General features: G+C 40.7%; 10 non-coding genes across 10 annotated transcripts; all 10 read left to right on the top strand.

Moving 5' to 3' along the window:
• Positions 1 to 558: 558 nt before the first annotated feature.
• Positions 559 to 631, top strand: TRNAK-UUU (transfer RNA lysine (anticodon UUU)). The gene has a single exon. It is a non-coding gene; the product is annotated as a tRNA-Lys (tRNA).
• A 1,610-nt stretch (positions 632 to 2,241) lies between these two features.
• Positions 2,242 to 2,314, top strand: TRNAK-UUU (transfer RNA lysine (anticodon UUU)). Its single transcript has one exon. It is a non-coding gene; the product is annotated as a tRNA-Lys (tRNA).
• Positions 2,315 to 8,144: 5,830 nt separating this feature from the next.
• Positions 8,145 to 8,217, top strand: TRNAK-UUU (transfer RNA lysine (anticodon UUU)). The gene has a single exon. It is a non-coding gene; the product is annotated as a tRNA-Lys (tRNA).
• A 768-nt stretch (positions 8,218 to 8,985) lies between these two features.
• Positions 8,986 to 9,058, top strand: TRNAK-UUU (transfer RNA lysine (anticodon UUU)). The gene has a single exon. It is a non-coding gene; the product is annotated as a tRNA-Lys (tRNA).
• Positions 9,059 to 9,830: 772 nt separating this feature from the next.
• Positions 9,831 to 9,903, top strand: TRNAK-UUU (transfer RNA lysine (anticodon UUU)). Its single transcript has one exon. It is a non-coding gene; the product is annotated as a tRNA-Lys (tRNA).
• A 4,968-nt stretch (positions 9,904 to 14,871) lies between these two features.
• Positions 14,872 to 14,944, top strand: TRNAK-UUU (transfer RNA lysine (anticodon UUU)). Its single transcript has one exon. It is a non-coding gene; the product is annotated as a tRNA-Lys (tRNA).
• Positions 14,945 to 16,557: 1,613 nt separating this feature from the next.
• TRNAK-UUU (transfer RNA lysine (anticodon UUU)) lies at positions 16,558 to 16,630 on the top strand. Its single transcript has one exon. It is a non-coding gene; the product is annotated as a tRNA-Lys (tRNA).
• A 1,610-nt stretch (positions 16,631 to 18,240) lies between these two features.
• On the top strand, positions 18,241 to 18,313 carry TRNAK-UUU (transfer RNA lysine (anticodon UUU)). Its single transcript has one exon. It is a non-coding gene; the product is annotated as a tRNA-Lys (tRNA).
• Positions 18,314 to 19,082: 769 nt separating this feature from the next.
• Positions 19,083 to 19,155, top strand: TRNAK-UUU (transfer RNA lysine (anticodon UUU)). The gene has a single exon. It is a non-coding gene; the product is annotated as a tRNA-Lys (tRNA).
• A 3,288-nt stretch (positions 19,156 to 22,443) lies between these two features.
• On the top strand, positions 22,444 to 22,516 carry TRNAK-UUU (transfer RNA lysine (anticodon UUU)). Its single transcript has one exon. It is a non-coding gene; the product is annotated as a tRNA-Lys (tRNA).
• The last annotated feature ends 983 nt before the right edge of the window (positions 22,517 to 23,499 follow it).

Here is a 23,499-nt window from a genome sequence, read left to right as displayed (position 1 = left end):
GATTGGTCGAAAAAAAAGCAGACAGGCGCTGCTGAGATTCGAACTCAGGATCTCCTGTTTACTAGACAGGCACTTGCTTTAACCAACTAAGCCACAGCACCTTTTTTGCATCTGGTCTCCTTTCCATTCTCATGTAATCATTTAGAAGTGAAATCCACTTTTTTAAGGCTGGGCTTCTGTTGCAATATAACTTTTCAAAATGTTTTCCAATTGACTGAAACTCCATTGCACAAAACGAGCATGTCATTAATCGTCGATTTAGAGTGGACTGCATTGCCCAGTGTGTGCATTGAGGAGCACATGTTCGTCTTTACTGGGGAGCAAGTTTGCACTCATGAATGTGGCAAAACATTCAAATCCGTAAGTGGGTGAACATTAAAGTCCTAGATGCTGCAAATCTCTATATCTGGATACGGAATGTCTGAAAAAAGTTATGTCTCCAGTGTCAAAATGTGTGTAATGCACTAGTAATTCATTTCCTTTATTGACCAGTGAGGTAGCCATGTATGGAGGTGCTGTAGAGTGAAAATCAAGTTTCAAATGAGCAGTGATCCCTGTGCCTGGATAGCTCAGTCGGTAGAGCATCAGACTTTTAATCTGAGGGTCCAGGGTTCAAGTCCCTGTTCAGGCGTACCTTTGCTTCTTTTACAAAAAATTAAGCAGGAAATATGAATTGCTCATTCTAATATGTGCTATTTCTGATGGCATCGCAACCTTGGGCAATATGACTCTAAGGTAGTGGAGTCCAGAGTTCTTGGATGCTTTGCCAACATTTCAAGCCTGACTGTGCTTCTGAATAGCATGAAATAGCAATCTTTGTACAAAGTTTTAATATTGGGGAGACAGATTGGTCGAAAAAAAAGCAGACAGGCGCTGCTGAGATTCGAACTCAAGATCTCCTGTTTACTAGAAAGGCGCTTTAACCAACTAAGCCACAGCAGCTTTTTTGCATCTGGTCTCCTTTCCTTCCTCATGTAATCATTTAGAAGTGAAATCCACTTTTTTAAGGCTGGGCTTCTGTTGCAATATAACTTTTCAAAATGTTTTCCAATTGACTGAAACTCTATTGCACAAAACGAGCATGTCATTAATCGTCGATTTAGAGTGGACTGCATTGCCCAGTGTGTGCATTGAGGAGCACATGTTCGTCTTTACTGGGGAGCAAGTTTGCACTCATGAATGTGGCAAAACATTCAAATCCGTAAGTGGGTGAACATTAAAGTCCTAGATGCTGCAAATCTCTATATCTGGATACGGAATGACTGAAAAAAGTTATGTCTCCAGTGTCAAAATGTGTGTAATGCACTAGTAATTCATTTCCTTTATTGACCAGTGAGGTAGCCATGTATGGAGGTGCTGTAGAGTGAAAATCAAGTTTCAAATGGGCAGTGATCCCTGTGCCTGGATAGCTCAGTCTGTAGAGCATCAGACTTTTAATCTGAGGGTCCAGGGTTCAAATCCCTGTTCAGGCGTATCTTTGCTTCTTTTACAAAAAATTTAGCAGGAAATATGAATTGCACATTCTAATATGTGCTATTTCTGATGGCATCGCAACCTTGGGCAATATGACTCTAAGGTAGTGGAGTCCAGAATTCTTGGATGCTTTGCCAACATTTCAAGCCTGACTGTGCTTCTAAATAGCATGAAATAACAATCTTTGTACAAAGTTTTAATATTGGGGAGACAGATTGGTCGAAAAAAAAGCAGACAGGCGCTGCTGAGATTCAAACTCAGGATCTCCTGTTTACTAGACAGGCGCTTTAACCAACTAAGCCACAGCACCTTTTTTGCATCTGGTCTCCTTTCCTTCCTCATGTAATCATTTAGAAGTGAAATTCACTTTTTTTAAGGCTGGGCTTCTGTTGCAATATAACTTTACAAAATGTTTTCCAATTGACTGAAACTCCATTGCACAAAACGAGCATGTCATTAATCGTTGATTTAGAGTGGACTGCATTGCCCAGTGTGTGTATTGAGGAGCACATGTTCGCCTTTACTGGGGAGCAATTTTGCACTCATGAATGTGGCAAAACATTCAAATCCGTAAGTGGGTGAACATTAAAGTCCTAGATGCTGCAAATCTCTATATCTGGATACGGAATGACTGAAAAAAGTTATGTCTCCAGTGTCAAAATGTGTGTAATGCACTAGTAATTCATTTCCTTTATTGACCAGTGAGGTAGCCATGTGTGGAGGTGCTGCAGAGTGAAAAACAAGTTTCAAATGGGCAGTGATCCTTGTGCCTGGATAGCTCAGTCGGTAGAGCATCAGACTTTTAATCTGAGGGTCCAGGGTTCAAGTCCCTGTTCAGGCGTATCTTTGCTTCTTTTACAAAAAATTAAGCAGGAAATATGAATTGCTCATTCTAATATGTGCTATTTCTGATGGCATCGCAACCTTGGGCAATATGACTCTAAGGTAGTGGAGTCCAGAGTTCTTGGATGCTTTGCCAACATTTCAAGCCTGACTGTGCTTCTAAATAGCATGAAATAGCAATCTTTGTACAAAGTTTTAATATTGGGGAGACAGATTGGTCGAAAAAAAAGCAGACAGGTGCTGCTGAGATTCGAACGCAGGATCTCCTGTTTACTAGACAGGCGCTTTAACCAACTAAGCCACAGCACCTTTTTTGCATCTGGTCTCCTTTCCTTCCTCATGTAATCATTTAGAAGTGAAATCCACTTTTTTAAGGCTGGGCTTCTGTTGCAATATAACTTTTCAAAATGTTTTCCAATTGACTGAAACTCCATTGCACAAAACGAGCATGTCATTAATCGTCGATTTAGAGTGGACTGCATTGCCCAGTGTGTGCATTGAGGAGCACATGTTCGTCTTTACTGGGGAGCAAGTTTGCACTCATGAATGTGGCAAAACATTCAAATCCGTAAGTGGGTGAACATTAAAGTCCTAGATGCTGCAAATCTCTATATCTGGATACGGAATGACTGAAAAAAGTTATGTCTCCAGTGTCAAAATGTGTGTAATGCACTAGTAATTCATTTCCTTTATTGACCAGTGAGGTAGCCATGTATGGAGGTGCTGTAGAGTGAAAATCAAGTTTCAAATGGGCAGTGATCCCTGTGCCTGGATAGCTCAGTTGGTAGAGTATCAGACTTTTAATCTGAGGGTATAGGGTTCAAGTCCCTGCTCAGGCGTACCTTTGCTTCTTTTACAAAAAATTAAGCAGGAAATATGAATTGCTCATTCTAATATGTGCTATTTCTGATGGCATCGCAACCTTGGGCAATATGACTCTAAGGTAGTGGAGTCCAGAGTTCTTGGATGCTTTGCCAACATTTCAAGCCTGACTGTGCTTCTAAATAGCATGAAATAGCAATCTTTGTTCAAAGTTTTAATATTGGGGAGACAGATTGGTCGAAAAAAAAGCAGACAGGCGCTGCTGAGATTCGAACTCAGGATCTCCTGTTTACTAGACAGGCGCCTTAACCAACTAAGCCATAGCACCTTTTTTGCATCTGGTCTCCTTTCCTTCCTCATGTAATCATTTAGAAGTGAAATCCACTTTTTTAAGGCTGGGCTTCTGTTGCAATATAACTTTTCAAAATGTTTTCCAATTGACTGAAACTCCATTGCACAAAACGAGCATGTCATTAATCGTCGATTTAGAGTGGACTGCATTGCCCAGTGTGTGCATTGAGGAGCACATGTTCGTCTTTACTGGGGAGCAAGATTGCACTCATGAATGTGGCAAAACATTCAAATCCGTAAGTGGGTGAACATTAAAGTCCTAGATGCTGCAAATCTCTATATCTGGATACGGAATGACTGAAAAAAGTTATGTCTCCAGTGTCAAAATGTGTGTAATGCACTAGTAATTCATTTCCTTTATTGACCAGTGAGGTAGCCATGTATGGAGGTGCTGTAGAGTGAAAATCAAGTTTCAAATGAGCAGTGATCCCTGTGCCTGGATAGCTCAGTCAGTAGAGCATCAGACTTTTAATCTGAGGGTCCAGGGTTCAAGTCCCTGTTCAGGCGTACCTTTGCTTCTTTTACAAAAAATTAAGCAGGAAATATGAATTGCTCATTCTAATATGTGCTATTTCTGATGGCATCGCAACCTTGGGAAATATGACTCTAAGGTAGTGGAGTCCAGAGTTCTTGGATGCTTTGCCAAAATTTCAAGCCTGACTGTGCTTCTAAATAGCATGAAATAGCAATCTTTGTACAAAGTTTTAATATTGGGGAGACAGATTGGTCGAAAAAAAAGCAGACAGGCGCTGCTGAGATTCGAACTCAGGATCTCCTGTTTACTAGACAGGCGCTTTAACCAACTAAGCCACAGCACCTTTTTTGCATCTGGTCTCCTTTCCCCTTTCCATTCTCAAATAATCATTTAGAAGTGAAATCCACTTTTTTAAGGCTGGGCTTCTGTTGCAATATAACTTTTCAAAATGTTTTCCAATTGACTGAAACTCCATTGCACAAAACGAGCATGTCATTAATCGTCGATTTAGAGTGGACTGCATTGCCCAGTGTGTGCATTGAGGAGCACATGTTCGTCTTTACTGGGGAGCAAGTTTGCACTCATGAATGTGGCAAAACATTCAAATCCGTAAGTGGGTGAACATTAAAGTCCTAGATGCTGCAAATCTCTATATCTGGATACGGAATGACTGAAAAAAGTTATGTCTCCAGTGTCAAAATGTGTGTAATGCACTAGTAATTCATTTCCTTTATTGACCAGTGAGGTAGCCATGTATGGAGGTGCTGTAGAGTGAAAATCAAGTTTCAAATGGGCAGTGATCCCTGTGCCTGGATAGCTCAGTCGGTAGAGCATCAGACTTTTAATCTGAGGTTCCAGGGTTCAAGTCACCGTTCAGGCGTACCTTTGCTTCTTTTACAAAAAATTAAGCAGGAAATATGAATTGCTCATTCTAATATGTGCTATTTCTGATGGCATCGCAACCTTGGGCAATATGACTCTAAGGTAGTGGAGTCCAGAGTTTTTGGATGCTTTGCCAACATTTCAAGCCTGACTGTGCTTCTAAATAGCATGAAATAGCAATCTTTGTACAAAGTTTTAATATTGGGGAGACAGATTGGTCGAAAAAAAAGCAGACAGGCGCTGCTGAGATTCGAACTCAGGATCTCCTGTTTACTAGACAGGCGCTTTAACCAACTAAGCCACAGCACCTTTTTTGCATCTGGTCTCCTTTCCTTCCTCATGTAATCATTTAGAAGTGAAATCCATTTTTTTTAAGGCTGGGCTTCTGTTGCAATATAACTTTTCAAAATGTTTTCCAATTGACTGAAACTCCATTGCACAAAACGAGCATGTCATTAATCGTCGATTTAGAGTGGACTGCATTGCCCAGTGTGTGCATTGAGGAGCACATGTTCGTCTTTACTGGGGAGCAAGTTTGCACTCATGAATGTGGCAAAACATTCAAATCCGTAAGTGGGTGAACATTAAAGTCCTAGATGCTGCAAATCTCTATATCTGGATACGGAATGACTGAAAAAAGTTATGTCTCCAGTGTCAAAATGTGTGTAATGCACTAGTAATTCATTTCCTTTATTGACCAGTGAGGTAGCCATGTATGGAGGTGCTGTAGAGTGAAAATCAAGTTTCAAATGGGCAGTGATCCCTGTGCCTGGATAGCTCAGTCGGTAGAGCATCAGACTTTTAATCTGAGGGTCCAGGGTTCAAGTCCCTGCTCAGGCGTACCTTTGCTTCTTTTACAAAAAATTAAGCAGGAAATATGAATTGCTCATTCTAATATGTGCTATTTCTGATGGCTTCGCAACCTTGGGCAATATGACTCTAAGGTAGTGGAGTCCAGAGTTTTTGGATGCTTTGCCAACATTTCAAGCCTGACTGTGCTTCTAAATAGCATGAAATAGCAATCTTTGTACAAAGTTTTAATATTGGGGAGACAGATTGGTCGAAAAAAAAGCAGACAGGCGCTGCTGAGATTCGAACTCAGGATCTCCTGTTTACTAGACAGGCACTTGCTTTAACCAACTAAGCCACAGCACCTTTTTTGCATCTGGTCTCCTTTCCATTCTCATGTAATCATTTAGAAGTGAAATCCACTTTTTTAAGGCTGGGCTTCTGTTGCAATATAACTTTTCAAAATGTTTTCCAATTGACTGAAACTCCATTGCACAAAACGAGCATGTCATTAATCGTCGATTTAGAGTGGACTGCATTGCCCAGTGTGTGCATTGAGGAGCACATGTTCGTCTTTACTGGGGAGCAAGTTTGCACTCATGAATGTGGCAAAACATTCAAATCCGTAAGTGGGTGAACATTAAAGTCCTAGATGCTGCAAATCTCTATATCTGGATACGGAATGACTGAAAAAAGTTATGTCTCCAGTGTCAAAATGTGTGTAATGCACTAGTAATTCATTTCCTTTATTGACCAGTGAGGTAGCCATGTATGGAGGTGCTGTAGAGTGAAAATCAAGTTTCAAATGGGCAGTGATCCCTGTGCCTGGATAGCTCAGTCGGTAGAGCATCAGACTTTTAATCTGAGGTTCCAGGGTTCAAGTCACCGTTCAGGCGTACCTTTGCTTCTTTTACAAAAAATTAAGCAGGAAATATGAATTGCTCATTCTAATATGTGCTATTTCTGATGGCATCGCAACCTTGGGCAATATGACTCTAAGGTAGTGGAGTCCAGAGTTTTTGGATGCTTTGCCAACATTTCAAGCCTGACTGTGCTTCTAAATAGCATGAAATAGCAATCTTTGTACAAAGTTTTAATATTGGGGAGACAGATTGGTCGAAAAAAAAGCAGACAGGCGCTGCTGAGATTCGAACTCAGGATCTCCTGTTTACTAGACAGGCGCTTTAACCAACTAAGCCACAGCACCTTTTTTGCATCTGGTCTCCTTTCCTTCCTCATGTAATCATTTAGAAGTGAAATCCATTTTTTTAAGGCTGGGCTTCTGTTGCAATATAACTTTTCAAAATGTTTTCCAATTGACTGAAACTCCATTGCACAAAACGAGCATGTCATTAATCGTCGATTTAGAGTGGACTGCATTGCCCAGTGTGTGCATTGAGGAGCACATGTTCGTCTTTACTGGGGAGCAAGTTTGCACTCATGAATGTGGCAAAACATTCAAATCCGTAAGTGGGTGAACATTAAAGTCCTAGATGCTGCAAATCTCTATATCTGGATACGGAATGACTGAAAAAAGTTATGTCTCCAGTGTCAAAATGTGTGTAATGCACTAGTAATTCATTTCCTTTATTGACCAGTGAGGTAGCCATGTATGGAGGTGCTGTAGAGTGAAAATCAAGTTTCAAATGGGCAGTGATCCCTGTGCCTGGATAGCTCAGTCGGTAGAGCATCAGACTTTTAATCTGAGGGTCCAGGGTTCAAGTCCCTGCTCAGGCGTACCTTTGCTTCTTTTACAAAAAATTAAGCAGGAAATATGAATTGCTCATTCTAATATGTGCTATTTCTGATGGCATCGCAACCTTGGGCAATATGACTCTAAGGTAGTGGAGTCCAGAGTTTTTGGATGCTTTGCCAACATTTCAAGCCTGACTGTGCTTCTAAATAGCATGAAATAGCAATCTTTGTACAAAGTTTTAATATTGGGGAGACAGATTGGTCGAAAAAAAAGCAGACAGGCGCTGCTGAGATTCGAACTCAGGATCTCCTGTTTACTAGACAGGCACTTGCTTTAACCAACTAAGCCACAGCACCTTTTTTGCATCTGGTCTCCTTTCCATTCTCATGTAATCATTTAGAAGTGAAATCCACTTTTTTAAGGCTGGGCTTCTGTTGCAATATAACTTTTCAAAATCTTTTCCAATTGACTGAAACTCCATTGCACAAAACGAGCATGTCATTAATCGTCGATTTAGAGTGGACTGCATTGCCCAGTGTGTGCATTGAGGAGCACATGTTCGTCTTTACTGGGGAGCAAGTTTGCACTCATGAATGTGGCAAAACATTCAAATCCGTAAGTGGGTGAACATTAAAGTCCTAGATGCTGCAAATCTCTATATCTGGATACGGAATGACTGAAAAAAGTTATGTCTCCAGTGTCAAAATGTGTGTAATGCACTAGTAATTCATTTCCTTTATTGACCAGTGAGGTAGCCATGTGTGGAGGTGCTGTAGAGTGAAAATCAAGTTTCAAATGAGCAGTGATCCCTGTGCCTGGATAGCTCAGTCGGTAGAGCATCAGACTTTTAATCTGAGGGTCCAGGGTTCAAGTCCCTGTTCAGGCGTACCTTTGCTTCTTTTACAAAAAATTAAGCAGGAAATATGAATTGCTCATTCTAATATGTGCTATTTCTGATGGCATCGCAACCTTGGGCAATATGACTCTAAGGTAGTGGAGTCCAGAGTTCTTGGATGCTTTGCCAACATTTCAAGCCTGACTGTGCTTCTAAATAGCATGAAATAGCAATCTTTGTACAAAGTTTTAATATTGGGGAGACAGATTGGTCGAAAAAAAATCAGACAGGCGCTGCTGAGATTCGAACTCAGGATCTCCTGTTTACTAGACAGGCGCTTTAACCAACTAAGCCACAGCACCTTTTTTGCATCTGGTCTCCTTTCCTTCCTCATGTAATCATTTAGAAGTGAAATCCACTTTTTTAAGGCTGGGCTTCTGTTGCAATATAACTTTTCAAAATGTTTTCCAATTGACTGAAACTCTATTGCACAAAACGAGCATGTCATTAATCGTTGATTTAGAGTGGACTGCATTGCCCAGTGTGTGTATTGAGGAGCACATGTTCGCCTTTACTGGGGAGCAATTTTGCACTCATGAATGTGGCAAAACATTCAAATCCGTAAGTGGGTGAACATTAAAGTCCTAGATGCTGCAAATCTCTATATCTGGATACGGAATGACTGAAAAAAGTTATGTCTCCAGTGTCAAAATGTGTGTAATGCACTAGTAATTCATTTCCTTTATTGACCAGTGAGGTAGCCATGTATGGAGGTGCTGTAGAGTGAAAATCAAGTTTCAAATGGGCAGTGATCCTTGTGCCTGGATAGCTCAGTCGGTAGAGCATCAGACTTTTAATCTGAGGGTCCAGGGTTCAAGTCCCTGTTCAGGCGTATCTTTGCTTCTTTTACAAAAAATTAAGCAGGAAATATGAATTGCTCATTCTAATATGTGCTATTTCTGATGGCATCGCAACCTTGGGCAATATGACTCTAAGGTAGTGGAGTCCAGAGTTTTTGGATGCTTTGCCAACATTTCAAGCCTGACTGTGCTTCTAAATAGCATGAAATAGCAATCTTTGTACAAAGTTTTAATATTGGGGAGACAGATTGGTCGAAAAAAAAGCAGACAGGCGCTGCTGAGATTCGAACTCAGGATCTCCTGTTTACTAGACAGGCACTTGCTTTAACCAACTAAGCCACAGCACCTTTTTTGCATCTGGTCTCCTTTCCATTCTCATGTAATCATTTAGAAGTGAAATCCACTTTTTTAAGGCTGGGCTTCTGTTGCAATATAACTTTTCAAAATGTTTTCCAATTGACTGAAACTCCATTGCACAAAACGAGCATGTCATTAATCGTTGATTTAGAGTGGACTGCATTGCCCAGTGTGTGCATTGAGGAGCACATGTTCGTCTTTACTGGGGAGCAAGTTTGCACTCATGAATGTGGCAAAACATTCAAATCCGTAAGTGGGTGAACATTAAAGTCCTAGATGCTGCAAATCTCTATATCTGGATACGGAATGTCTGAAAAAAGTTATGTCTCCAGTGTCAAAATGTGTGTAATGCACTAGTAATTCATTTCCTTTATTGACCAGTGAGGTAGCCATGTGTGGAGGTGCTGTAGAGTGAAAATCAAGTTTCAAATGAGCAGTGATCCCTGTGCCTGGATAGCTCAGTCGGTAGAGCATCAGACTTTTAATCTGAGGGTCCAGGGTTCAAGTCCCTGTTCAGGCGTACCTTTGCTTCTTTTACAAAAAATTAAGCAGGAAATATGAATTGCTCATTCTAATATGTGCTATTTCTGATGGCATCGCAACCTTGGGCAATATGACTCTAAGGTAGTGGAGTCCAGAGTTCTTGGATGCTTTGCCAACATTTCAAGCCTGACTGTGCTTCTAAATAGCATGAAATAGCAATCTTTGTACAAAGTTTTAATATTGGGGAGACAGATTGGTCGAAAAAAATCAGACAGGTGCTGTTGAGATTCGAACTCAGGATCTCCTGTTTACTAGACAGGCGCTTTAACCAACTAAGCCACAGCACCTTTTTTGCATCTGGTCTCCTTTCCTTCCTCATGTAATCATTTAGAAGTGAAATCCACTTTTTTAAGGCTGGGCTTCTGTTGCAATATAACTTTTCAAAATGTTTTCCAATTGACTGAAACTCTATTGCACAAAACGAGCATGTCATTAATCGCTGATTTAGAGTGGACTGCATTGCCCAGTGTGTGTATTGAGGAGCACATGTTCGCCTTTACTGGGGAGCAATTTTGCACTCATGAATGTGGCAAAACATTCAAATCCGTAAGTGGGTGAACATTAAAGTCCTAGATGCTGCAAATCTCTATATCTGGATACGGAATGACTGAAAAAAGTTATGTCTCCAGTGTCAAAATGTGTGTAATGCACTAGTAATTCATTTCCTTTATTGACCAGTGAGGTAGCCATGTATGGAGGTGCTGTAGAGTGAAAATCAAGTTTCAAATGGGCAGTGATCCTTGTGCCTGGATAGCTCAGTGGGTAGAGCATCAGACTTTTAATCTGAGGGTCCAGGGTTCAAGTCCCTGTTCAGGCGTATCTTTGCTTCTTTTACAAAAAATTAAGCAGGAAATATGAATTGCTCATTCTAATATGTGCTATTTCTGATGGCATCGCAACCTTGGGCAATATGACTCTAAGGTAGTGGAGTCCAGAGTTCTTGGATGCTTTGCCAACATTTCAAGCCTGACTGTGCTTCTAAATAGCATGAAATAGCAATCTTTGTACAAAGTTTTAATATTGGGGAGACAGATTGGTCGAAAAAAAAGCAGACAGGCGCTGCTGAGATTCGAACTCAGGATCTCCTGTTTACTAGACAGGCGCTTTAACCAACTAAGCCACAGCACCTTTTTTGCATCTGGTCTCCTTTCCTTCCTCATGTAATTATTTAGAAGTGAAATCCACTTTTTTAAGGCTGGGCTTCTGTTGCAATATAACTTTTCAAAATGTTTTCCAATTGACTGAAACTCCATTGCACAAAACGAGCATGTCAGTAATCGACGATTTAGAGTGGACTGCATTGTCCAGTGTGTGCATTGAGGAGCACATGTACGTCTTTACTGGTGAGCAAGTTTGCACTCATGAATGTGGCAAAACATTCAAATGCGTGGGGTGGATGACCATTAAAGTCCTACATGCTGCAAATCTCTATATCTGGATACGGAATGACTGAAAAAAGTTATGTCTCCAGTGTCAAAATGTGTGTAATGCACTAGTAATTCATTTCCTTTATTGACCAGTGAGGTAGCCATGTATGGAGGTGCTGTAGAGTGAAAATCAAGTTTCAAATGGGCAGTGATCCCTGTGCCTGGATAGCTCAGTCGGTAGAGCATCAGACTTTTAATCTGAGGGTCCCTGTTCAGGCGTACCTTTGCTTCTTTTACAATAAATTAAGCAGGAAATATGAATTGCTCATTCTAATATTTGCTATTTCTGATGGCATGGCAACCTTGGGCAATATGACTCGAAGGTAGTGGAGTCCAGAGTTCTTGGATGCTTTGCCAACATTTTAAGCCTGACTGTGCTTCTAAATAGCATGCAATAGCAATCTTTGTACAAAGTTTTAATATTGGGGAGACAGATTGGTCGAAAAAAAAGCAGAGAGGCACTGCTGAGATTCAAACTCAGGATCTCCTGTTTACTTGACAGGCGCTTTAACCAACTAAGCCACAGCACCTTTTTTGCATCTAGTCTCCTTTCCTTCCTCATGTAATCATTTAGAAGTGAAATCCACTTTTTTTAAGGCTGGGCTTCTGTTGCAATATAACTTTTCAAAATGTTTTCCAATTGACTGAAACTCCATTGCACAAAACGAGCATGTCATTAATCGTCGATTTAGAGTGGACTGCATTGCCCAGTGTGTGCATTGAGGAGCACATGTTCGTCTTTACTGGGGAGCAAGTTTGCACTCATGAATGTGGCAAAACATTCAAATCCGTAAGTGGGTGAACATTAAAGTCCTAGATGCTGCAAATCTCTATATCTGGATACGGAATGACTGAAAAATGTTATGTCTCCAGTGTCAAAATGTGTGTAATGCACTAGTAATTCATTTCCTTTATTGACCAGTGAGGTAGCCATGTATGGAGGTGCTGTAGAGTGAAAATCAAGTTTCAAATGGGCAGTGATCCCTGTGCCTGGATAGCTCAGTCGGTAGAGCATCAGACTTTTAATCTGAGGGTCCAGGGTTCAAGTCACTGTTCAGGCGTACCTATGCTTCTTTTACAAAAAATTAAGCAGGAAATATGAATTGCTCATTCTAATATGTGCTATTTCTGATGGCATCGCAACCTTGGGCAATATGACTCTAAGGTAGTGGAGTCCAGAGTTTTTGGATGCTTTGCCAACATTTCAAGCCTGACTGTGCTTCTAAATAGCATGAAATAGCAATCTTTGTACAAAGTTTTAATATTGGGGAGACAGATTGGTCGAAAAAAAAGCAGACAGGCGCTGCTGAGATTCAAACTCAGGATCTCCTGTTTACTAGACAGGCGCTTTAACCAACTAAGCCACAGCACCTTTTTTGCATCTGGTCTCCTTTCCTTCCTCATGTAATCATTTAGAAGTGAAATCCATTTTTTTTAAGGCTGGGCTTCTGTTGCAATATAACTTTTCAAAATGTTTTCCAATTGACTGAAACTCCATTGCACAAAACGAGCATGTCATTAATCGTCGATTTAGAGTGGACTGCATTGCCCAGTGTGTGCATTGAGGAGCACATGTTCGTCTTTACTGGGGAGCAAGTTTGCACTCATGAATGTGGCAAAACATTCAAATCCGTAAGTGGGTGAACATTAAAGTCCTAGATGCTGCAAATCTCTATATCTGGATACGGAATGACTGAAAAAAGTTATGTCTCCAGTGTCAAAATGTGTGTAATGCACTAGTAATTCATTTCCTTTATTGACCAGTGAGGTAGCCATGTATGGAGGTGCTGTAGAGTGAAAATCAAGTTTCAAATGGCAGTGATCCCTGTGCCTGGATAGCTCAGTCGGTAGAACATCAGACTTTTAATCTGAGGGTCCAGGGTTCAAGTCCCTGTTCAGGCGTACCTTTGCTTCTTTTACAATAAATTAAGCAGGAAATATGAATTGCTCATTCTAATATTTGCTATTTCTGATGGCATGGCAACCTTGGGCAATATGACTCGAAGGTAGTGGAGTCCAGAGTTCTTGGATGCTTTGCCAACATTTTAAGCCTGACTGTGCTTCTAAATAGCATGCAATAGCAATCTTTGTACAAAGTTTTAATATTGGGGAGACAGATTGGTCGAAAAAAAGCAGACAGGCGCTGCTGAGATTCGAACTCAAGATCTCCTGTTTACTAGACAGGCGCTTGCTTTAACCAACTAAGCCACAGCACCTTTTTTGCATCTGGTCTCCTTTCCTTCCTCATGTAATCATTTAGAAGTGAAATCCACTTTTTTAAGGCTGGGCTTCTGTTGCAATATAACTTTTCAAAATGTTTTCCAATTGACTGAAACTCTATTGCACAAAACGAGCATGTCATTAATCGTCGATTTAGAGTGGACTGCATTGCCCAGTGTGTGCATTGAGGAGCACATGTTCGTCTTTACTGGGGAGCAAGTTTGCACTCATGAATGTGGCAAAACATTCAAATCCGTAAGTGGGTGAACATTAAAGTCCTAGATGCTGCAAATCTCTATATCTGGATACGGAATGACTGAAAAAAGTTATGTCTCCAGTGTCAAAATGTGTGTAATGCACTAGTAATTCATTTCCTTTATTGACCAGTGAGGTAGCCATGTATGGAGGTGCTGTAGAGTGAAAATCAAGTTTCAAATGGGCAGTGATCCCTGTGCCTGGATAGCTCAGTCGGTAGAACATCAGACTTTTAATCTGAGGGTCCAGGGTTCAAGTCACTGTTCAGGCGTACCTTTGCTTCTTTTACAAAAAATTAAGCAGGAAATATGAATTGCTCATTCTAATATGTGCTATTTCTGATGGCATCGCAACCTTGGGCAATATGACTCTAAGGTAGTGGAGTCCAGAGTTTTTGGATGCTTTGCCAACATTTCAAGCCTGACTGTGCTTCTAAATAGCATGAAATAGCAATCTTTGTACAAAGTTTTAATATTGGGGAGACAGATTGGTCGAAAAAAAAGCAGACAGGCGCTGCTGAGATTCGAACTCAGGATCTCCTGTTTACTAGACAGGCACTTGCTTTAACCAACTAAGCCACAGCACCTTTTTTGCATCTGGTCTCCTTTCCATTCTCATGTAATCATTTAGAAGTGAAATCCACTTTTTTAAGGCTGGGCTTCTGTTGCAATATAACTTTTCAAAATGTTTTCCAATTGACTGAAACTCCATTGCACAAAACGAGCATGTCATTAATCGTCGATTTAGAGTGGACTGCATTGCCCAGTGTGTGCATTGAGGAGCACATGTTCGTCTTTACTGGGGAGCAAGTTTGCACTCATGAATGTGGCAAAACATTCAAATCCGTAAGTGGGTGAACATTAAAGTCCTAGATGCTGCAAATCTCTATATCTGGATACGGAATGTCTGAAAAAAGTTATGTCTCCAGTGTCAAAATGTGTGTAATGCACTAGTAATTCATTTCCTTTATTGACCAGTGAGGTAGCCATGTATGGAGGTGCTGTAGAGTGAAAATCAAGTTTCAAATGAGCAGTGATCCCTGTGCCTGGATAGCTCAGTCGGTAGAGCATCAGACTTTTAATCTGAGGGTCCAGGGTTCAAGTCCCTGTTCAGGCGTACCTTTGCTTCTTTTACAAAAAATTAAGCAGGAAATATGAATTGCTCATTCTAATATGTGCTATTTCTGATGGCATCGCAACCTTGGGCAATATGACTCTAAGGTAGTGGAGTCCAGAGTTCTTGGATGCTTTGCCAACATTTCAAGCCTGACTGTGCTTCTGAATAGCATGAAATAGCAATCTTTGTACAAAGTTTTAATATTGGGGAGACAGATTGGTCGAAAAAAAAGCAGACAGGCGCTGCTGAGATTCGAACTCAAGATCTCCTGTTTACTAGAAAGGCGCTTTAACCAACTAAGCCACAGCAGCTTTTTTGCATCTGGTCTCCTTTCCTTCCTCATGTAATCATTTAGAAGTGAAATCCACTTTTTTAAGGCTGGGCTTCTGTTGCAATATAACTTTTCAAAATGTTTTCCAATTGACTGAAACTCTATTGCACAAAACGAGCATGTCATTAATCGTCGATTTAGAGTGGACTGCATTGCCCAGTGTGTGCATTGAGGAGCACATGTTCGTCTTTACTGGGGAGCAAGTTTGCACTCATGAATGTGGCAAAACATTCAAATCCGTAAGTGGGTGAACATTAAAGTCCTAGATGCTGCAAATCTCTATATCTGGATACGGAATGACTGAAAAAAGTTATGTCTCCAGTGTCAAAATGTGTGTAATGCACTAGTAATTCATTTCCTTTATTGACCAGTGAGGTAGCCATGTATGGAGGTGCTGTAGAGTGAAAATCAAGTTTCAAATGGGCAGTGATCCCTGTGCCTGGATAGCTCAGTCGGTAGAACATCAGACTTTTAATCTGAGGGTCCAGGGTTCAAGTCACTGTTCAGGCGTACCTTTGCTTCTTTTACAAAAAATTAAGCAGGAAATATGAATTGCTCATTCTAATATGTGCTATTTCTGATGGCATCGCAACCTTGGGCAATATGACTCTAAGGTAGTGGAGTCCAGAGTTTTTGGATGCTTTGCCAACATTTCAAGCCTGACTGTGCTTCTAAATAGCATGAAATAGCAATCTTTGTACAAAGTTTTAATATTGGGGAGACAGATTGGTCGAAAAAAAAGCAGACAGGCGCTGCTGAGATTCGAACTCAGGATCTCCTGTTTACTAGACAGGCACTTGCTTTAACCAACTAAGCCACAGCACCTTTTTTGCATCTGGTCTCCTTTCCATTCTCATGTAATCATTTAGAAGTGAAATCCACTTTTTTAAGGCTGGGCTTCTGTTGCAATATAACTTTTCAAAATGTTTTCCAATTGACTGAAACTCCATTGCACAAAACGAGCATGTCATTAATCGTCGATTTAGAGTGGACTGCATTGCCCAGTGTGTGCATTGAGGAGCACATGTTCGTCTTTACTGGGGAGCAAGTTTGCACTCATGAATGTGGCAAAACATTCAAATCCGTAAGTGGGTGAACATTAAAGTCCTAGATGCTGCAAATCTCTATATCTGGATACGGAATGTCTGAAAAAAGTTATGTCTCCAGTGTCAAAATGTGTGTAATGCACTAGTAATTCATTTCCTTTATTGACCAGTGAGGTAGCCATGTATGGAGGTGCTGTAGAGTGAAAATCAAGTTTCAAATGAGCAGTGATCCCTGTGCCTGGATAGCTCAGTCGGTAGAGCATCAGACTTTTAATCTGAGGGTCCAGGGTTCAAGTCCCTGTTCAGGCGTACCTTTGCTTCTTTTACAAAAAATTAAGCAGGAAATATGAATTGCTCATTCTAATATGTGCTATTTCTGATGGCATCGCAACCTTGGGCAATATGACTCTAAGGTAGTGGAGTCCAGAGTTCTTGGATGCTTTGCCAACATTTCAAGCCTGACTGTGCTTCTGAATAGCATGAAATAGCAATCTTTGTACAAAGTTTTAATATTGGGGAGACAGATTGGTCGAAAAAAAAGCAGACAGGCGCTGCTGAGATTCGAACTCAAGATCTCCTGTTTACTAGAAAGGCGCTTTAACCAACTAAGCCACAGCAGCTTTTTTGCATCTGGTCTCCTTTCCTTCCTCATGTAATCATTTAGAAGTGAAATCCACTTTTTTAAGGCTGGGCTTCTGTTGCAATATAACTTTTCAAAATGTTTTCCAATTGACTGAAACTCTATTGCACAAAACGAGCATGTCATTAATCGTCGATTTAGAGTGGACTGCATTGCCCAGTGTGTGCATTGAGGAGCACATGTTCGTCTTTACTGGGGAGCAAGTTTGCACTCATGAATGTGGCAAAACATTCAAATCCGTAAGTGGGTGAACATTAAAGTCCTAGATGCTGCAAATCTCTATATCTGGATACGGAATGACTGAAAAAAGTTATGTCTCCAGTGTCAAAATGTGTGTAATGCACTAGTAATTCATTTCCTTTATTGACCAGTGAGGTAGCCATGTATGGAGGTGCTGTAGAGTGAAAATCAAGTTTCAAATGGGCAGTGATCCCTGTGCCTGGATAGCTCAGTCTGTAGAGCATCAGACTTTTAATCTGAGGGTCCAGGGTTCAAATCCCTGTTCAGGCGTATCTTTGCTTCTTTTACAAAAAATTTAGCAGGAAATATGAATTGCACATTCTAATATGTGCTATTTCTGATGGCATCGCAACCTTGGGCAATATGACTCTAAGGTAGTGGAGTCCAGAATTCTTGGATGCTTTGCCAACATTTCAAGCCTGACTGTGCTTCTAAATAGCATGAAATAACAATCTTTGTACAAAGTTTTAATATTGGGGAGACAGATTGGTCGAAAAAAAAGCAGACAGGCGCTGCTGAGATTCAAACTCAGGATCTCCTGTTTACTAGACAGGCGCTTTAACCAACTAAGCCACAGCACCTTTTTTGCATCTGGTCTCCTTTCCTTCCTCATGTAATCATTTAGAAGTGAAATTCACTTTTTTTAAGGCTGGGCTTCTGTTGCAATATAACTTTACAAAATGTTTTCCAATTGACTGAAACTCCATTGCACAAAACGAGCATGTCATTAATCGTTGATTTAGAGTGGACTGCATTGCCCAGTGTGTGTATTGAGGAGCACATGTTCGCCTTTACTGGGGAGCAATTTTGCACTCATGAATGTGGCAAAACATTCAAATCCGTAAGTGGGTGAACATTAAAGTCCTAGATGCTGCAAATCTCTATATCTGGATACGGAATGACTGAAAAAAGTTATGTCTCCAGTGTCAAAATGTGTGTAATGCACTAGTAATTCATTTCCTTTATTGACCAGTGAGGTAGCCATGTATGGAGGTGCTGCAGAGTGAAAAACAAGTTTCAAATGGGCAGTGATCCTTGTGCCTGGATAGCTCAGTCGGTAGAGCATCAGACTTTTAATCTGAGGGTCCAGGGTTCAAGTCCCTGTTCAGGCGTATCTTTGCTTCTTTTACAAAAAATTAAGCAGGAAATATGAATTGCTCATTCTAATATGTGCTATTTCTGATGGCATCGCAACCTTGGGCAATATGACTCTAAGGTAGTGGAGTCCAGAGTTCTTGGATGCTTTGCCAACATTTCAAGCCTGACTGTGCTTCTAAATAGCATGAAATAGCAATCTTTGTACAAAGTTTTAATATTGGGGAGACAGATTGGTCGAAAAAAAAGCAGACAGGTGCTGCTGAGATTCGAACGCAGGATCTCCTGTTTACTAGACAGGCGCTTTAACCAACTAAGCCACAGCACCTTTTTTTGCATCTGGTCTCCTTTCCTTCCTCATGTAATCATTTAGAAGTGAAATCCACTTTTTTAAGGCTGGGCTTCTGTTGCAATATAACTTTTCAAAATGTTTTCCAATTGACTGAAACTCCATTGCACAAAACGAGCATGTCATTAATCGTCGATTTAGAGTGGACTGCATTGCCCAGTGTGTGCATTGAGGAGCACATGTTCGTCTTTACTGGGGAGCAAGTTTGCACTCATGAATGTGGCAAAACATTAAAATCCGTAAGTGGGTGAACATTAAAGTCCTAGATGCTGCAAATCTCTATATCTGGATACGGAATGACTGAAAAAAGTTATGTCTCTAGTGTCAAAATGTGTGTAATGCACTAGTAATTCATTTCCTTTATTGACCAGTGAGGTAGCCATGTATGGAGGTGCTGTAGAGTGAAAATCAAGTTTCAAATGGGTAGTGATCCCTGTGCCTGGATAGCTCAGTCGGTAGAGCGTCAGACTTTTAATCTGAGGGTCCAGGGTTCAAGTCCCTGTTCAGGCGTACCTTTGCTTCTTTTACAAAAAATTAAGCAGGAAATATGAATTGCTCATTCTAATATGTGCTATTTCTGATGGCATCGCAACCTTGGGCAATATGACTCTAAGGTAGTGGAGTCCAGAGTTCTTGGATGCTTTGTCAACATTTCAAGCCTGACTGTGCTTCTAAATAGCATGAAATAGCAATCTTTGTACAAAGTTTTAATATTGGGGAGACAGATTGGTTGAAAAAAAAGCAGACAGGCGCTGCTGAGATTCGAACTCAGGATCTCCTGTTTACTAGACAGGCGCTTTAACCTACTAAGCCACAGCACCTTTTTTGCATCTGGTCTCCTTTCCTTCCTCATGTAATTATTTAGAAGTGAAATCCACTTTTTTAAGGCTGGGCTTCTGTTGCAATATAACTTTTCAAAATGTTTTCCAATTGACTGAAACTCCATTGCACAAAACGAGCATGTCAGTAATCGACGATTTAGAGTGGACTGCATTGTCCAGTGTGTGCATTGAGGAGCACATGTACGTCTTTACTGGTGAGCAAGTTTGCACTCATGAATGTGGCAAAACATTCAAATGCGTGGGGTGGATGACCATTAAAGTCCTACATGCTGCAAATCTCTATATCTGGATACGGAATGACTGAAAAAAGTTATGTCTCCAGTGTCAAAATGTGTGTAATGCACTAGTAATTCATTTCCTTTATTGACCAGTGAGGTAGCCATGTATGGAGGTGCTGTAGAGTGAAAATCAAGTTTCAAATGGGCAGTGATCCTTGTGCCTGGATAGCTCAGTCGGTAGAGCATCAGACTTTTAATCTGAGGGTCCCTGTTCAGGCGTACCTTTGCTTCTTTTACAATAAATTAAGCAGGAAATATGAATTGCTCATTCTAATATTTGCTATTTCTGATGGCATGGCAACCTTGGGCAATATGACTCGAAGGTAGTGGAGTCCAGAGTTCTTGGATGCTTTGCCAACATTTTAAGCCTGACTGTGCTTCTAAATAGCATGCAATAGCAATCTTTGTACAAAGTTTTAATATTGGGGAGACAGATTGGTCGAAAAAAAGCAGACAGGCGCTGCTGAGATTCGAACTCAAGATCTCCTGTTTACTAGACAGGCGCTTGCTTTAACCAACTAAGCCACAGCACCTTTTTTGCATCTGGTCTCCTTTCCTTCCTCATGTAATCATTTAGAAGTGAAATCCACTTTTTTAAGGCTGGGCTTCTGTTGCAATATAACTTTTCAAAATGTTTTCCAATTGACTGAAACTCTATTGCACAAAACGAGCATGTCATTAATCGTCGATTTAGAGTGGACTGCATTGCCCAGTGTGTGCATTGAGGAGCACATGTTCGTCTTTACTGGGGAGCAAGTTTGCACTCATGAATGTGGCAAAACATTCAAATCCGTAAGTGGGTGAACATTAAAGTCCTAGATGCTGCAAATCTCTATATCTGGATACGGAATGACTGAAAAAAGTTATGTCTCCAGTGTCAAAATGTGTGTAATGCACTAGTAATTCATTTCCTTTATTGACCAGTGAGGTAGCCATGTATGGAGGTGCTGTAGAGTGAAAATCAAGTTTCAAATGGGCAGTGATCCCTGTGCCTGGATAGCTCAGTCGGTAGAGCATCAGACTTTTAATCTGAGGGTCCAGGGTTCAAGTCACTGTTCAGGCGTACCTTTGCTTCTTTTACAAAAAATTAAGCAGGAAATATGAATTGCTCATTCTAATATGTGCTATTTCTGATGGCATCGCAACCTTGGGCAATATGACTCTAAGGTAGTGGAGTCCAGAGTTTTTGGATGCTTTGCCAACATTTCAAGCCTGACTGTGCTTCTAAATAGCATGAAATAGCAATCTTTGTACAAAGTTTTAATATTGGGGAGACAGATTGGTCGAAAAAAAAGCAGACAGGCGCTGCTGAGATTCGAACTCAGGATCTCCTGTTTACTAGACAGGCACTTGCTTTAACCAACTAAGCCACAGCACCTTTTTTGCATCTGGTCTCCTTTCCATTCTCATGTAATCATTTAGAAGTGAAATCCACTTTTTTAAGGCTGGGCTTCTGTTGCAATATAACTTTTCAAAATGTTTTCCAATTGACTGAAACTCCATTGCACAAAACGAGCATGTCATTAATCGTCGATTTAGAGTGGACTGCATTGCCCAGTGTGTGCATTGAGGAGCACATGTTCGTCTTTACTGGGGAGCAAGTTTGCACTCATGAATGTGGCAAAACATTCAAATCCGTAAGTGGGTGAACATTAAAGTCCTAGATGCTGCAAATCTCTATATCTGGATACGGAATGACTGAAAAAAGTTATGTCTCCAGTGTCAAAATGTGTGTAATGCACTAGTAATTCATTTCCTTTATTGACCAGTGAGGTAGCCATGTATGGAGGTGCTGTAGAGTGAAAATCAAGTTTCAAATGGGCAGTGATCCCTGTGCCTGGATAGCTCAGTCTGTAGAGCATCAGACTTTTAATCTGAGGGTCCAGGGTTCAAATCCCTGTTCAGGCACATCTTTGCTTCTTTTACAAAAAATTTAGCAGGAAATATGAATTGCTCATTCTAATATGTGCTATTTCTGATGGCATCGCAACCTTGGGCAATAAGACTCTAAGGTAGTGGAGTCCAGAAATCTTGGATGCTTTGCCAACATTTCAAGCCTGACTGTGCTTCTAAATAGCATGAAATAACAATCTTTGTACAAAGTTTTAATATTGGGGAGACAGATTGGTCGAAAAAAAAGCAGACAGGCGCTGCTGAGATTCAAACTCAGGATCTCCTGTTTACTAGACAGGCGCTTTAACCAACTAAGCCACAGCACCTCTTTTTGCATCTGGTCTCCTTTCCTTCCTCATGTAATCATTTAGAAGTGAAATTCACTTTTTTTAAGGCTGGGCTTCTGTTGCAATATAACTTTACAAAATGTTTTCCAATTGACTGAAACTCCATTGCACAAAACGAGCATGTCATTAATCGTTGATTTAGAGTGGACTGCATTGCCCAGTGTGTGTATTGAGGAGCACATGTTCGCCTTTACTGGGGAGCAATTTTGCACTCATGAATGTGGCAAAACATTCAAATCCGTAAGTGGGTGAACATTAAAGTCCTAGATGCTGCAAATCTCTATATCTGGATACGGAATGACTGAAAAAAGTTATGTCTCCAGTGTCAAAATGTGTGTAATGCACTAGTAATTCATTTCCTTTATTGACCAGTGAGGTAGCCATGTATGGAGGTGCTGTAGAGTGAAAAACAAGTTTCAAATGGGCAGTGATCCTTGTGCCTGGATAGCTCAGTCGGTAGAGCATCAGACTTTTAATCTGAGGGTCCAGGGTTCAAGTCCCTGTTCAGGCGTATCTTTGCTTCTTTTACAAAAAATTAAGCAGGAAATATGAATTGCTCATTCTAATATGTGCTATTTCTGATGGCATCGCAACCTTGGGCAATATGACTCTAAGGTAGTGGAGTCCAGAGTTCTTGGATGCTTTGCCAACATTTCAAGCCTGACTGTGCTTCTAAATAGCATGAAATAGCAATCTGTGTACAAAGTTTTAATATTGGGGAGACAGATTGGTCGAAAAAAAAGCAGACAGGTGCTGCTGAGATTCGAACGCAGGATCTCCTGTTTACTAGACAGGCGCTTTAACCAACTAAGCCACAGCACCTTTTTTGCGTCTGGTCTCCTTTCCTTCCTCATGTAATCATTTAGAAGTGAAATCCACTTTTTTAAGGCTGGGCTTCTGTTGCAATATAACTTTTCAAAATGTTTTCCAATTGACTGAAACTCCATTGCACAAAACGAGCATGTCATTAATCGTCGATTTAGAGTGGACTGCATTGCCCAGTGTGTGCATTGAGGAGCACATGTTCGTCTTTACTGGGGAGCAAGTTTGCACTCATGAATGTGGCAAAACATTCAAATCCGTAAGTGGGTGAACATTAAAGTCCTAGATGCTGCAAATCTCTATATCTGGATACGGAATGACTGAAAAAAGTTATGTCTCCAGTGTCAAAATGTGTGTAATGCACTAGTAATTCATTTCCTTTATTGACCAGTGAGGTAGCCATGTATGGAGGTGCTGTAGAGTGAAAATCAAGTTTCAAATGGGCAGTGATCCCTGTGCCTGGATAGCTCAGTCGGTAGAGTATCAGACTTTTAATCTGAGGGTATAGGGTTCAAGTCCCTGCTCAGGCGTACCTTTGCTTCTTTTACAAAAAATTAAGCAGGAAATATGAATTGCTCATTCTAATATGTGCTATTTCTGATGGCATCGCAACCTTGGGCAATATGACTCTAAGGTAGTGGAGTCCAGAGTTCTTGGATGCTTTGCCAACAT

The sequence above is a fragment of the Ambystoma mexicanum genome, unplaced genomic scaffold (genome assembly GCF_040938575.1).
Source record: "Ambystoma mexicanum isolate Mex_15411 unplaced genomic scaffold, UKY_AmexF1_1 Mex_scaf1, whole genome shotgun sequence".
Classification (NCBI taxonomy): domain Eukaryota; kingdom Metazoa; phylum Chordata; class Amphibia; order Caudata; family Ambystomatidae; genus Ambystoma; species Ambystoma mexicanum.
Note: the sequence above shows the minus strand (reverse complement) of the source record. Positions and strands in the feature narration are given on the sequence as shown.